The 17,212-nt window shown below is 37.4% G+C and overlaps 1 long non-coding RNA gene across 1 annotated transcript in view; it reads left to right on the top strand.

Moving 5' to 3' along the window:
- LOC136695712 (uncharacterized) overlaps positions 1 to 1,536 on the top strand; it is a 76,882-nt gene extending 75,346 nt beyond the window's left edge. Inside the window, exon 3 of the long non-coding RNA XR_010802339.1 lies at positions 322 to 1,536. This is a non-coding gene — a long non-coding RNA (uncharacterized lncRNA). The remainder of the gene's footprint in view (positions 1 to 321) is intronic.
- Positions 1,537 to 17,212: the final 15,676 nt, after the last annotated feature.

The following is a 17,212-nucleotide window of genomic DNA, read 5'->3' as shown; positions in this document are numbered from 1 at the left end:
GATTCCTTTTGGTTTCCCAAATGAGCCATATTCAATAAAGGGCTTTGAGCATTTAGACAGGCAAAGAAAATGTGTGTTGTTTTATCTTTGTGGTATTTTGACCAAAGCATGTTACAGACATTTTGTTAAGACACCAGAGAACCTTGATAGCTTGTGGAAAATAGGTAGAATATGTCCTCTCTCAAGCATAAATAAACCCTTTATTAAATGATCTGAGTTGAGCACAGGCCTGATGTTGTATTTTATTGGTAATAGAGGCTTTTTTTCTACAAACTGGTATGATTGATTTTATTGTTTAATCTACATTTTCTTGTCTCCTAGACCCAGAAGAATGTTGGGAGCAGGATCTGTGGCTACGCTTTCATTTATGATGATATGGGTGGTGCTTTTTTGATTGTAGACACTCCCTTCTGTTCAGAAGCATTGGCTCTTGGGTCTGTTTCTGATGGGACAATACTCCAACCTGCTACAGACAGCTTCAGCCCTGCACGTGATTTCAAACTGCAATGGACTAAATTGCAAGTCCAATAGACCAAGAGTAGCCCTTGGAGAAGGGAAATGACTCATGTGCGTACAATGGGACCCTGAATACGGGCAGTGGAGAAGTCCTATGAGCAGACAATGAACAGTATGGTGAGCACTTGTGGCAGCAGCAAACACCTTGGCATGGAGCAGAGGAACAGGACATGGGGTCTTTGACACAATGGACTTTCCCTGGGCTTATGATGCCTTGCTTGGCCGCAGGTGTCTATTTCAGCGTGCAGCTTGCTCATCTAACAAAAGGTATCAAAAAGGAATTGTTGGAATCCAATGAAACCCATGCTCTTTGTTGGTGAGCATTATCTTGCTGAAAAATGCCAGTTGGAAGCCTTGCCATGAGAAGAATGCCATGTTTCTTGCTCACAATGCCACTGCTTCCAACATTTCCAAACATAATATACAGTAGCAATCAAAGGTTTGGACACATCTTCTCCTTAGTCATTGGTGGAATAGGACTATTCACTGTATAAAACTGTGTACCAGCCCCTACCTCTGCACAATCCAAGTTATGGTCTCAAACACAATAAGAAGGTGAGCAGTTCTACAAATTAATTCTTGATGAGGCCATGGCTGTTTACTGGAAACTATTCCAGGTGACGACCTCATGAAGCTGATTGAGAGAATGCAGAGAGTGTGCAAAGGTGTCATCAAAACAAAAGGTGGCTACTTTGAAGAATCTAAAATACATACAAAATAAATACAACACCTTTTTTTTTACTACATAATTCCTTAAGTGTTCCTTCATATTACATATTAATTTACAGTGTAGAAAGTAATACAAAACAAAGCAAAACCATTGAATGAGATGATGTGTCCAAACTTTTGACTGGTACAGTATCTTCACAACATGTGGAAAATCTCCCAAAACAAAGGAAACCCTCCCTGAGTGGGCGTGTCCAAACCTTTGACTTGTACTATATGAGTGTACTTACATTACTGCCCTGTCCTCACAGGTGCATTTACATGCTAATGTGTACTTTTCAAAAATTCAGAAAAGCTGGCCACAATTTGAGGGTTTTTGACATTTAAAAGTTCAAATAACTTTTTCTGAAATGATTTTTCTATCAAATGTTATTTTTATGTTAAATGTTATGTTAAGAAATAAAATCTTTCTAATGTATTATGACATAATGTATAAGTCTTATATAATAATGTAATCTAATGTAATTGTTCTTTGTTGTACCTTTACATTATACTGAGGTCAAGGTTTCTCCTTAAAACATTTACAGTAATGTTGAGGTTCTTTAAGCTTAGAATGGTGTCTAGATACCCTAATCCCATTAAAAAACATTCTGTGAAAAACCACACACTTCTTCACATACATGTACAATTTTAAATACCTATTTAAGCATTGTGTGAAGGGGCTCGTAAACTTAAAGAAACATTATTTTGTCCTTCTTCCCACAATATTTACATTATGTCTAGGTGCAATGAAAGGTTCAGCAAAGAAAAAGTGGTTGTTAAATTTGTGGAACCCTTTTCAGGCACCTTTATTTTTAGTGTGTGTGTGGCTCTGTCTGTATTGTGAATACATTGTGATAATAAGTGCAGGTAAACAGTGTCCTTACCAGTACATCAGTTGTGCAGGGGGCTGACATGCAGTACTAATGAACATAGAGAGGAAGCAGGGGTCTCCCCCTGCTCAACATTGATGTATGGCATCATTAACGCTAACTCAACATGGAGATAATGAATGCAGCCACTGACATTTGTGTATTGTTCAAATGTCAGCCAAGATTTCAGAGAGAGGTCTGCAGATTTGCCTGGACCTAGCTCTGTTTCTGGACACTCTGCTTGGCCCTGGCTGGTCTTCCTTTCCTCCAGTAAATCCAGTCAATCTTTATTCATGCTCTGGCTTCTAGAAGTTTGAAGACTTGGCTATTATACGCCACTATCATTTTTTAATAAGACTGAAATAGATGCTCATTATATTGAATGAGACCTTTCAATAGAGTGGTCCATAATTACTTTCAGTGATATAATTATTGGGGTGTGTGTGTGTGTCTGTGTGATGTTCTCAGTGTGTATCCACAGATTGAGACATAAGACATAACGTTATGTCACTGTGGAGTGTGTCGAACGCTGATGACACATTCATTAAAACCCAACAGGGTGCCACATCCTTCAGGCCAATCAATTACACCACTGTTTTAAAAAGTCTGCTCTCCAGACGACTCCAAGAAGTAGAGTGTCAGAGGCAAGTGCAATGATTTCACATGTGTGACATTGTACTGGTCATTGGTAGCATACCTGATACTTAAGAACTGCATGTAAAATGTAGCGCCTGGCCAACCAACGTTTCCTCGGACATGGAGGGTGTAAATAGAGATCCCCCTCCTTGCTTCAGCAACAGCCTCTGCTCTTAAAATAGGTTTTACACTACATACTGTAACATTTCATTGAGGTTTTGATGTATTTCTGACACCTGCACTTTAATATTAATGATACCAGCTATGATATCATCATTGGACAATATGCTCTGAATCATAAAAGCCCCTTCATTTCATACCAGAGAACACAGTTCGACTGCTCCATAGCCCAGTACCTGGGTTCTTTAAACTCCTCAGGCCCAAGTTTATGATTGCATGTGTATAGTTTACAGAGGTGGAAAGAGTACTAAACTATTCTACACAAGTAAAAGTACTGTAATTTTGATAAAATTTTACTGATAGGAGCAAACTGTAGGATATTTACTGTACTTAGTCATAAAATGTCTACTGCCTCTCACAGCATTGATAAAACTGTATATCCTCTTTGAGAAATGCCCAGTCCGGAGCGGAGCGCCTATGATCCCGCCCTCCGAGGTCCTGCCTTCTGTTCAATCATTTTACAGTCCACTGTGTGGCCAGGTCTACAAACAGTGTCTTGCAGCTATGAAGTGACCAAGTGGACAGAGTTAATGTTATATCTGACTGAACCCAAAAAGTCCCATTGCCCTTCTAAAAATCTCCATGACCAGAGACGGAGTAAAAAAGAGGAAATACTGGCCCTGTGTTTGAAAGGTGGAGGTAGTTTACAAGAAGCAACACTACAGAACAGAGCTAGAGCTGAAGAGGTAACAGTAAATAATTTCTGAGAAAATATTGAAGTACAGACACTACCGACACAATATGTATAGATTATACATGTAATTATATATATAAGTGAGGCACAGTGACGTTTGAAAGGTGTTAGGACTGTTTTGTGTGTTTTATATGAAGAAGGTGAATAGCAACATGATTGAAAAGTGTAAATACCATTGTTTGTGTTTAAAATTAAGGCCTCACCTATTCACTTTTTTAAGGTGGAACAGAGAATTCAAGAACCTGACGTAAGACTCGTAAACAGACACTTGCAAGGTGGAACGAAATGTTTGACTATGAAAATTGTGAATAAGAAGATCTGCCTCCTAAACAACATTAATGGTGGAAAGGAAATTTGATAAGTAACACCAGCCTTGTCTAGTCAAAATATTTCACGTGGATTTGGACAGAAAAGATTTGTAAATGCAGGGAAATGGTGGCCGCATGTTCATTTTTTGCATAGGTAGATGTTTTAGTGAAATGATGAACACATTTCTGTGTAAATATGTTGATTATGGCACATTCTTCTTAGCTATTATGGCCCAAGTTCTTAAACACGTCTCTTGCTTGTTCGTTACTTTTCCTCAAACTGGCAACCAACTGGAAGCTTCGCTTCTGGGGAGAAGGCTCTCGCCACTGTTTTGAAACTGTATTATATTTCCGATTTTAAACGCTTGGTGTCAGTATTACATATTGCTCCTTTAAGTACAAGTAAAATTAGAGGTCTAAAAATGTACTTAAGTAAAAATAAAAATTTGTATATTTGAAATTTTTATCAGAGTAAAAGTTGCTTAGTTACTTTTTAACAGTTGGGTGGGGTGGGGGGGGTCTCTCCTGTGTAGCGCAAAAAGGAAAAGGGGATATATACTTCAAACCAGTTGGTTTTAATTAAAGATATAATTTTACAAATTAAATCAGTTGCTCATGAATAGACCTAAAGATATGAACATGACTATTAAAATAATTGAAGGTATGTCTATGCTACATTCAACATCATATTCCTATTAAAGGGTTATTTCTGTTTTGAAGTGTGTATTTATGAGGTACTTATGCCTAGTCGGTGTGCTACCCATAGTAGACAGTGTTCAGCTTTCTTCCAAATCACAGTCTTCTTCCAGTCTGCTCCTGCGAACTGGAAGACTGCTGAATGTTGTCTACTAATACACTGACTTAGCATATGTACCTTATACATACATACTTCAAGACAACATAAATATATATTTATATTACTTTGAAGTATCATTCCTATTAATATTGTATTTGATCACATCATGCCGCAGCATTTGTCTAATTTATAACTAGTTACTAGCAGATTACTTGCCAGATAGATAATTTTATGAATTTCTATGAAGTTATCATAGCAGACATAATACCTCAAATAGAGAAATGTGCAAAAGGATCTGTGATGAAGTGTACACACTTCGAATTCATAAGTATGGGAGATAAAATGAATTGGTGCAGATTGAGTTGTAACACAAAAGCCAATAGAGGTAACAATTCAGAAATACCAACCAACACACTGATGTATTTTCTGCTAATTTGAGCCTCTTACTAAAATAGGAAAACATATTTTTAACTACCAGTGCAATGGTACAAGTATTATTTAACATACTTGTACATGCCCTGCATGCGCAGGTTTGATGTAGGGTTTTTATAAGCTTCTAATTCTCTTTTGGCAAACACAGCTTAAACTGCATTATAAAGATGTGGCCTTTCTTGCGCTTGAAGCCAAAGTGGTCCCTTAAATATGGCCAGGGGTTAATTTCCTTCCAGGACAACTCAGAATTTGAAGGGGTTTCGCACTCCGCTAGGTCTACACCGGTGATGGACTTGTCTCTCGTCATATTTCTTGTGATTTTAAAAGGAGATTGCTCTACAGCCCATCATTTACTCCGGTAGTTTCTGGTGTGCAATCTATTTTTATTTATTTATTTATTTAGAATTTTTTCTCAGTCTGATTTAAATTGCAGTGGAGTACAATACTTAAAGCAAAATATACATAATTAAATGTAAAATTACAGATTTTAAAATCTACTTAAAAAGGAAAAAGCAATGTGAGTAAATTTAATTTGTTACTTTCCACCACTGATAGATTATATATGTACAGTACTCCCTTAAAGTCATTTCATTTCTAGTTGTCTAAACAATTAAATATGAGTAATTCATTAATATACATTATCAGCCACAAAATTAAAAACCCCTGACTGGTGAAGTTAAGTCAAGTGTTAGAATATTTTTGGCGGCAAGTGAACTGTTTCTTCTTGAAGTTGTGTGCTAGAAGTGTAAATGTCCAAGCCACTTTAACAAGAGTTAAACTGTCATAGCTAGAAGACTAGGTCAGAGCATCTCCAAAATTATGGGTCTTATGTGGTGCTCCTCATATGCAGTGCTAAGTTCCTTTCAAAAGTTGTCCAAGGAAGGACAACTGGTGAACTGGGGACAGGGTCATGGGTGCACAAAACTCACTGGTGCATGAGAGTGTAAGACGAGTTCATCTGATCAGATTCCATACAAGAGCTACTGTAGCAAAGACTGCTGAAAAGGTTAATGTTGGCTCTGGTAGAGAGATGGAAGAACAATACAGCTTGCTGTGTTCAGGGCTGGTATTCGTGGGCAGAGCAGTGTCCCTTTGCTGACTCCAGTGTACTGGAAAAACCCCAACATTGGGAATGTGAGCGTCACAATTTTAATTATCAGCTAGCTCTCTATGAATGGCCAGTATCTGAGTATGTTTTGCTGGATGTTTTTTTTTTCATCTCAAAAATGACAATGAAAAATGTAAAAAACTCAAGCAGTTCTGTCATGCCAAATGTATTTGTACCAATGCCACGCACACATCACCACTGTGTCAGTGTCACAGCTGTGCTGAGAATGATCTGCAGAAAATATTTCAGACAATAATTACAGGCATTATGCATATTTAACATAGCAGAACATGCCATGGCATCCCTAAAGATGTGGCTGCTGGCAGGTGGCTCAGGTATTTTACCCCCACCACTTCCAGGTACATATCAATCAGCTATAAATAACCCAGCTGAAATACACTGCAAATCCCTTGTGGAATTTATGCACATTAATGATAACAGCCACCTTGATGATCCTTCCTCATGCCTGCATTCATTAACATCTCACTACATATGCATTTTAATTGACCCCACTGTATGTCATCCTCCAGCCATCAGGGGGCAACCACTGTCTCCTCTTAGACACACTTTACGTTAGAGGAAATGTACTACAAATACTACATTTAATCCACTTTTACTGAAAATATTGCATAAAGAATGTGACATTTACATGCAATCAAATGATTACGGTGACCAGCTCATTCAACATAGGTTCCAAGATCAAGGGTATTAATGCCATACCAGTCAAAATTTTGGACACATCTTCTCATTAGTCATTGGTGGAATAGGGCTATTCACTGTATAGAACTGTGTACCAGCCCGTTACCTCTACACAACCCAAGTTATGGTCTCAAACACATTAAAAAGGTGAGCAGTTCTACAGATGAACGATTGACCAAGCCACAGCTGTTCACTGAAAACCATTCCAGGTGACGACCTCATGAAGCTGATTGATAGAATGCAGAGGGTGTGTAAAGGTGTCATCAAAGCAAAAGGTGGCTACTTTAAAGAATCTAAAATATAAAACATATTCTGGTTTGTTTAACACTTTTTTGTTTACTTCACAATTCCATATGTTCCTTCATAGTTTTAATGTCTTCAATATTCATTTACAGTATAGAAAATAATTAAAAAAAAACAAAGAAAAAGCATTGAATGAGAAGATTTGTCAAAACTTTTGACTGGTACTGTACGTTCACAATATGTGGAAAATGGCCCAAAACAAAGGAAACCCTCCTTGAGTGGGCGTGTCCAAACATTTGACTGTTACGATATGCCAAATGTGCACTGAATATGAGTGGTGTCTTCTTTCTTATTAAGTTTCTTAATATCTAGTTATAGCTATTTATTGCTTGCAGGGTCCAAGCACCATCATGATTCGATTTTAGAGCAGTTGAATTAGAGTTGGAATGGCTATATAGTTTAGTATGTCACTTCTAATATATTTAAATACCACTGATACAAAACAAGCAAACAAAAAGAAAAACATGAGATAACAGATCTTAAGCCCTTTGTTAAAGAACTAGTTCTAAAAGCAGCAGATGCTTGAGTCAGGCACAAAATGATGCAATCTTAGTGCTATAGCTGATGAATAGCTTTGTCTGTACTGTTTAGAATAAACAGTGCACCACCCCCAACCCACACTCAAATATTCTCAGAAATGGTTTTGCCAAGGTCAAGTTACTACAACTTCAATAGGAACTTCAATCCAGGTCATCCCACAATCACCAAAGCTTCTTAAGTTGATGCAAATTCTGAACAGGATACAGGAGTCAGTTATTGGAAATGGAGCTTAGATTTAAAGAGAGGAATATGTACAAATACCCCTTTAGTTTCAATTTTGTAAGGTACAGTGAACTCTGAAAACTTGAGTTGAGGTGCATCTTTTACTCACAAGCTCAGCACCATGGCCCTGGGGTCATACTCTAAAATACTCCCTTTTAACTGTAACAAAGAGTACTGGGCATCATTTAAACATTTTTCAGTGTGAAAACAAACCAAGACCAAAACTCTCCAAGATTAAAAACTTCAGACCAGAGCAAACTAACTATAGGTGTGAAAACACCGCTAGAATCAGTGTGTCTGGTTTCATTCTTGACTTACACTCAATTTGTCTTGGTCTTGTTATTGACTCTGATTCGATGGGTCCTGAACCTGGCTCTGATTCTATGTGTTCTGTTGTCAGTCTTGATTTGGACTTGATGTGCCCTGGTCTTATTTTTGACTTGGCCTCAATGTGTCCAGGTACTGGTATTGACTTTGACTCAATGTGTTCTGGTCTCAAACTTCGCTCTTGCTCAGTCTCATCTGATTCAGACTTGATGTGTCTTTGTCTTGCTCTTGACTTGACTTAATATGCAATGCACTGTATTTTGGAGTCAGCCAGTCCTCCCTCAGACGTCTCCAATTGGTGCAAAATGCTGCTGCCCGACTCTTAACGGGATCACGTAAGAGGGAACATATAACTCCCATTCTGGCCTCTCTCCACTGGTTGCCTGTGCATTTTAGAGTACATTTTAAGATTCTCTTATTTGTTTTTAAATCTTTAAATGGACTCGCCCCACCTTACCTCACCTAGCTGCTACAGCCCCACGTCTCTGCTCGGTGCCTCAGGTCAGCTGATCAGCTGCTCCTGGAGGTGCCGAGGTCAAAACGTAAGCTCAGAGGAGATGGAGCTTTTTCAATTGCTGCGCCGAAACTGTGGAATAGCCTGCCATTACAGATTAGGCAGGCTTCTTCACTTTCGGTTTTTAAAACTTATCTTAAAACCCATTTTTATTCCTTGGCTTTCAACTCAGCATGAGACGTTTGTTTTGTTTTATTAATTTTATTAATGTTGTTTTTATTTAAGTTATTTATTTTTCCTTATTGGTTATTTTATTTTGTTTTAGTTTGTTTTATAAACATCTTTTGTACAGCACTTTGTTTTAACTGTTGGTGTTTTTTAAAGTGCTCTATAAATAAAGTTGAGTTGAGTTGAGTTGAGTAATATGACCCTGGCCTCAGTCTTGATTCTGACTCTGCTCCAACGCCCTTGCTTACAACACTACTTGGTCAACTTTTTATCCATCCATTTTTGTACTTTTTGTTGTTTTTTCACATTGTTTGAATGTGTCATGCTTTGAATTAATATTAAAAAATTCATGATAAATACTGTGAAAAATCGTTCACATTAAAAACTTGGAAATCACGTATCCTCTCATACGGTTAACAATTTTTGATATGATACTGATATGACAGCAAAATGTCAGATATTGAACCCTATCACCTCTCCTGGTCTGTGAGGCATCATGTTATATATGGTAGAGAAGAACAAGCCATTTTTAGCCACCTACATGTTAGTGAGAATAAATGCAACACTGATTGCAAGCTCATGACAACACTAATTATCATTTTACATTTAGCGTTACTTTCAAAACATCACAGAAGTCCATCAGTCTCTGCTTTTATGTCATATCATCAAATGAAAGCAAACCTAATTATAAATATGCTCTGCATCCACGTTACATTATCAGCTGTACTTAAATATGTAATTACATCGCTCGTTTTTCACCATTCACTAACACTGATTACACATCTACTGCTCAATCAAAGCACAAAGTCCTGATTGCTCTCTTGACTTGACAGTGATGATGGGTATGGATTTCTTGTTATCCTTCCATCTATTGATCATAAAACGTGCAAAGGTTAATGGCAGCAGGACAATCTATTAAGATATTAATCATAAATTATTTTTACAGAGAACTATAGTCGCATAAGATATATAGCCATTCTCAAATATAAATGATGTGCAGACAAGGTTTGTCCATATTAGATTTGCACTTGGTCATTGAGAAAAATTTACATCCATGCTTAAGTATCTCTCTTAGTTGTAGAGATACTGCATGGTTTAATTGATCTGTAACATTAAAATGACCTCCTTGTTTCTACATTCATTGTCCATTTTATCTGCTCCTCAGGCGCAATGTGTAGCCCTGCAATTACTGACTGCAGTCCATCTGTTTCTCTGCATACTTTGTTTGCCCTTTGGCCCTGTTCATCAATGGTTAGGACTGTCACAGGTTTGTTAGCGTGTGTTGCGCTTGTATGAGTGGTTCAAACACAGTAGTGCCACTGGAGTTTTTAAACACTGGCCATTCACTGTCCACTCTGTTACATACACCTACCTTGTTTTTTCTCAGAAGTTTGTAAATGCCCCTAGTGAATTCAGCTACTTTAAGATGCATACATTGCAGACACGTTTGAGCTCTTGGCATTAAGAACCATATATTTGAAATTTGTATTTTTATTTATTTATTTGTTATTATTATTATTATTTTTAATACCTTTTATGTTTTAATGCCCATTTTTTAAAATAAAAAAGCCACTAAAGTATGTCTTCTGTTTGTTAGGCTTTAATTTCCCAATTGAAATTCATGACAATACAAAAACAGTTAATCTCCAGTACTGAAACTGGACAAGTGGGAAGAGCTACATACAAAAACTGGAAATGGCTGATTTCTGGTTTGTCATTGCAAGGGCACAAATCTGCATGCACAGTTTCCATAGAAAACAATGGATGAAATGGGATGCTCTGGAACATTACAATAGGGATTACATGTTAGGCTTTGCAAGTGAGATTTTGAGGTTTATAACCCCGAGAGCAGTGGAACTGTTTTCTTTGGATGGATGATAGATTTCACATGAGCTGAGTGATTCAGAACTAACCATTTATGTGACTAAGTGCAATCAAATCCTCTCAACATCATTCCAGTATTTAGTTAAAGCCTTTTCTGAAGAGCAGAGGCTGCACCAAATGGGACAAACTCTTTATTAATAAAGGAGCAATGTTGGAGCCTTTCGGAGCAATGTTGGATTTACAGGTCACAAAACTACTGCCAAAAACTCCTGTGCGAGATAGAGGAGGAGGGAAGAACAGGAGTGATGGCATGACAGAAGTAGACGAAAAGTTATGAATACAATTGGAGGCTCACACTTTAAATAGAAAGGGGATGGCAATTTGCTGGGAAGCATCTTTTTGCCTGATGCATTTTCTTCTATATATACCTTTTCATCTCTCAGGTTGTCTCTCCTCGTACTCATCCCCAGCCTTCAGCTTTGTGATGGAGTGCTGCTCAGTGTGTATTTGCTTCATTCTCTCTCTCTCTGAGCTCCACACTGTTTCTTGTTTCTGATTCTGCTCAGGCCTAGCCTGGGTGCTCAGTTTCTTTGCATGCTTTCCCTCCCAGATGTCAGTTTCTCACATTGAAATTCCCTCAGGTCTGCTTCCAAATCACACTCATGGAGTCCCTCCCCAAAAGTTACATCAACACCTCAGGTCACGGCACCATCCACTGCCTATAGAATAGAGAGAGAGAGAGATTGGATGATAGTGATGACTGACTGGCAGACACTGTACTGACGAGGTGCTCTACTATTCTGCAGTAGGTAGGTGTGCTGCTGCTGTAGAATTCTACATGTGTTTATTGCAGCAGACATTCTGTAGAGAACTAAAGATCGAGGAAGATTTCTGTGCTCTTGGAATGACATTGCTTTGCCTCTAGGGCACCAAGAGGAAAAAAATAGGAATGTCTAAAAAATGCTAATGAAATGTTAATAATGAAAGGACCTGTAGATTTAATGTGGGCAAGGTCATGGTCACTGGTATGTTAGCAGTCATGTGTAATATGTGGTTCTGTGACTGGGGAAAACTCAGGTGCTTATTTCACCCCTAAAATAGCCAGTGGGTTCAAACCTTTATTACCTAGTTCTAGACATTGACTTCTTCATTTGGGACCATGTCCCCAAAAGCAATGTTCATTTGTTTTGGAGATACCTTCATTATTGCACCATGCATTTTAACTGTGGCAGTTAAACATGTTAGTGTGTAATATCAGGAAGGCTGAAAACATGCTGTCCATTTTCTCAGCATGTCTGTCTTTGTAAAGGAGGGTAATTTTTTTCAAAATACAGCGTTTCCAGCCCAAAATAGGATTTGAAATGGTTAAATAACTTTAGTCTAGACTGTATAACCATCACCAAATTATGCAGCCCTTAAATTGAATCTGCTGGATGCTTAGCCCCTAATATGTCTGCCAAATTACAGTCATACCTTCAATAGATCCTGACACAGTCTTGGTTGACCTTTGTCCTATGTGTTTTGGTATCTTGTCCTGTAGCCATTCCCCATACCTGTGAGCTTTCAGGGATCTCATGTGTCTGTAACCCTTTGTGTGAGTCATTTTTGTGTTGTTTTCTGTGTATGTGTAACACCTATCTTGGTGTATTCATTGTCTCTCCCTGTTTTGTGTTAGTTATTGATTCGCATATATGTCTAATAAAACTCACTTTGTACGTGCACCTCATCTCTACAGCGTTACAAATACACAAATATACAAGCGCTTATTGAATGAAAGTCAAACCTTCATAAATGTTGAAATAGAATAGTTTTAGGACATAAAAATGTGTTTGAGGTACACAGAGGTGGATGGAACATTATATACTACATTTAGGATGAGATGGAGTTGCATTTTTGTACCAGTACCATATATTAAAATCCAATACCTGACTTAGCAAGGATGAGCAGTCCATCAAATGCTCATAATTTTTTTTTCCCTGATAACATTACACATTTAGTGTAAGTAAAAATCTTTACATAATTGAATGAGGCCTTATGTAAACAAGCTTACACTGAGCATTACATGTTTCCCTCTGGCATTGTCATAATTTTGTGACTTTTTAAAATTTAAGTCATGTGGTTTGGCCTTGTAAATACTGCTGTGTAAACATGCACTATAACGTATATGAGGAAAATGAACAAGGAGATAAATATAAGTGCAGACTTCCAAGCATGCTCTAAGAACAGGGGAAAATGACCCTGTGAATGCCATCAACATAAAAAAATACATATTTTGGCCCCAGTTCATTACCCAGACCTTGTAGCCTTTTTAATAATGTCATGATTCATTACAACTCAATAGCAGACACTCTTGACCTGACCTTTATTCTACTGCCACTGTCAGCGTGGCCTGACATAAACATTTCATCACCATTTCATGGACAATATGATGCCTAAAGGTGGCAGCACAAATAGAGCTTGATAGTTTTACTGCCAACAGAACATAGCTGTCATTCTCTAGAGCTCTCAGTTAACATTTACAGTACACTTTTATTCTACCTCTACAAATAGACATATATAGGCCTATATATATATGTTAAGCATAGTTTTTAATTATTATATTATTACAATATTAAATTATTATTATTATTAGAGGTGAATGCTGAGTGAGTCCTCTATGACATGTTTGGAAAATAATGGATTAATATTGTATTAATTATTAAGGTGTATCACAGCCAAAGTGTGTAGTTAATTGTGGTTATGTGATTTTTTTTTTTTTTGAGAAAGCAAAAAGAGATTAGCACAATAAAAAAAAAACACAAAGAGCTTTTATGCATGCAATAAAAAATGACTCTGAAAATGTCATAAGCAGAAGAAATCCATTAATGAAAGGTCTAGTGCATATAACCTTGTACTCTTTTTAATAATGCCATGATTCATTAAAACTCAACAACAAACCCCTTATGGCCTGACCTTTTCTCCACTGCTGCCAACAGCCTGACCTCACTGATTCATGGGCACTATGATACACAAATAATGCCCAAAACTTCTGACCATGCTTTATGGCCTTCCCAGTGAAGGGCAACATTCGTCGTCTTGTGGACATCTGCAGTGTTCATTTAAGGGCCTCTCTCTCATTTTTTCAGTTTTCAGCCTTTCTAAACAATAAGGAAAAACACACATTAGTGGAAAATAAATAAATTAATAAAATAATAAAGCACAACATAGCCACATGCGCAAATTCGTATTAGTCCAAGGCCTACTTGCAGTAATAGAATGTGAAAGACAACACATTAGTGACCTAAACAGCAGCTCTCCCAAGTGTGAATATAATTAACACTTTGGCAAGCTGTAGTGTGCTGTTATATAGCTATCCCAAGTGAAGCAGCTTAGAAGGCTAAAACAAGAAGGAAGACAGACTACCAATGGACTTAAATGTGAAAATGAACAGTGAATGGTTGTCAAGATCTGTCATTTATCTTTACATGAGTGAAAGGTAAAATTAGAGTAAAGAGCATTTCCTGACAGGAGTTCTTAAATGTGTCAGGGTGTATTTATCTACTTGCATAACATAACTAATCATATGTGTTGACATGCATTAAACCTACTGATTAGCCTTGTGTTTCCTTAAGTTGACCTTAATGGAAGCTTTTAGGCATATTTCTCTAATCAGGCAATCCTTTATGAAGTATTTATGAATACAGGAATATATTTTATGAGCATATTATTCTTTATAAAGCTCTAATTAACTTTGTGTAGCTGTTTAAGGTGGGAATGAGTATTCAGTAAGCTGGAGAATAATGCAAATAATACACTTCAACTGACCCATTTAAGGTGGACCTAAATGCTTGAATACAAAAGTTATCAATAAAAAGCAAGGATCTGCCTCATAAAATGACAATTTATGGTTGTAGGGAAAATAACACCAGCCTTGTCTAGTCAAAGATTTTAAGGTGGTTTAGACAGTAAATTCTAGTAAATGCAGGGATAACGGGGGCAGCTCTTTCCATTTTTGCCTTTCACTATTGATGAAATTGGTTTGGGTGTTTTGAATGGATTTTAGGTATTCTGAGTGGAATAAAATTTGCTTCAAAAAGTTTTAAAAGCTATAGCACTAGCTTTAGCTCTTAAGGTGGAACAGAGAATTCAGGAAGTTGAATAACGCCAATAAGACACGGAAACAGACATAAGGTGGAATAAAAGTTAATTCATTCATTCATTATCTGTAACTGCTTATCCAGTTCAGGGTCATGGTGGGTTCAGAGCCTACCTGGAATCACTGGGCGCAAGGCAGGAAAACACCCAGTCCTTCACAGGGTGACACACACTCACACATTCACTCACACAGCCGGACAATTTTGAGTCGCCAGTCCACCTACCAACGTGTGTTTTTAAACCGTGGGAGGAAACCGGAGCACCTGGAAGAAACCCATGTGGACACAAGGAGAACAAACCAAACTATTTACAGAGAATCATCTGGAGCGGGAACTGAACCCACAACCTCCAAGTCCCTGGAGCTGTGTGACTGTGACACTACCTGCTAAATGACATTTTCGATGGAAGGGAAAATCGATAAGTATCACCAGCCTTGCATAGTCAAAATATTTAAGGTGGGTTTGTAAATGCAGGGAAAGCGGCCACTCATTCTATTTTTTGTCTTTTTCTTGCATAGGTAGATATTTTAGTGAAATGATGAACACTTTCATGTGTAAATATGTTGATTATTGCACATTCTTCTTAGCTATTATGGTGTATAGTTCTTAACCATGTCTCTTGCTTGTACATTCAGTTTTTCTCAAACTGGCAACCTGGTTGAGCTTCACGTCTGGGAAGGAGCGGGAGGAAGCTGATGGATCTCTCCACTGTTTTGAAACTCTATTATAATTCCAATTAGGCATGCACTGATACTACTTTTTCCCTTCCAATATCAATGTCGATATTTCATGTTCAAGTATCTGCAGATACCGAGTTAGCGTGATTCTTTGTGGTTGCTTGTATGAAGTCAGTGTTATTTGGCATGCCTTAAGCTGGGGCATATTTTTTCAGACCAGTCATAGCATATCAAAAGTAATCTGAACGAGTCCCTTCAACGGCCAATGAGAACAAGGTACAGAAAGTAAACACAGACACGTGCAGTTGAGCTCTACAGTTTTTTCTTTGTATGATAGAGAATTAACTTGCATTAAACTCCCCATTTTTAGTTCTGAAAGACCCTTTAAATACAATCATGTCCCTGACCCATCTATTTTTATGGTAGTACACCAAAAATGGACACACATTTTTTTTAATGGGCATGCATATTTCTCAGATTCTAAATTTGAAATTTTGTCTTCATATAGTTTTCAAGTAAATACAAGGTTTATATGATGTGCACATTTGAACATTTGGGTATTTGGTAATACACTTGAAATAAGAAAAATGTAATTGAAGTGCAAAAATGCAGCTTCAAATTCTGAAGGCCAATGTAAGCACAAAAAATGTTGTGGACTGTCTCATTTGAGTAAGAGCCTCTTGCTTTCGGGACATTTTGATCAGAAAGGACCATGAGACCTCACAGTTGGTTATACATTTGTTGGAATAAAGCCCCTGTACAAGGCTTGTCAAACATGTGTAACGTGTGTGTGTGTGTGTGTGTATGTGTGTGTGTGTGTGTGTTTGTGTGTGTGTGTGTGTGCGTGTGTTTTTTCAAAGGATGTGATGGGGATTTACTGCAGGCTCAAACACACCAAGTCGTCATGCTTTACTGTACAGATGCTATGACTGGTAGAAAGAGAATGAGGTTTTGTTCCATTTTGATATGTTTGATATAAATGTTTCAAATGTTTTCATTTGAAGAGATATTATGTACATATGGGTACTGCTATGTGTATATATATATATATATATATATGTGAATGTGTGTGTGAATCCTTAGAAGACTTAGAAAATAGTCATTATTATTATTATGAAATCTGGAGACTTAACCTATTTTTCCCCCATAATCATGTCATTCATTCTAGAAACACATGCTTGTAGGAGGGTTGGATTTGGAGATATGTGAGAGTAACTGGATGTGTGTGATTCCTTGTGATTCTGAATAGAATATAGTAGTTACAGAAATATATATATATAGCCATTTCCATTGTACTGTTTGTGATGACATTTATGCACATTGTATTTCTAAGGAATGAAGTGGGATTGGAAAACAGTAATTTAAAAACGATGTACGACTTCAGATTCAAGTGATTAATGGGTCGACCTCTGGGTCTTGGACGGAGAAGTACTTTCAGTTCAGTCAAAAGTCACAGGTCAGTCTTAACCTTTGACTGCTTTCTGAATCACTTCATATTATATAAACACTATAAACACTGCTCTGCCAGCCATGTAGAATTCAATGCAATAAATCTCCC

This window comes from Hoplias malabaricus, chromosome 4, assembly GCF_029633855.1.
Source record: "Hoplias malabaricus isolate fHopMal1 chromosome 4, fHopMal1.hap1, whole genome shotgun sequence".
NCBI lineage: Eukaryota > Metazoa > Chordata > Actinopteri > Characiformes > Erythrinidae > Hoplias > Hoplias malabaricus.
This window is presented reverse-complemented; position numbering and strand designations above follow the sequence as displayed.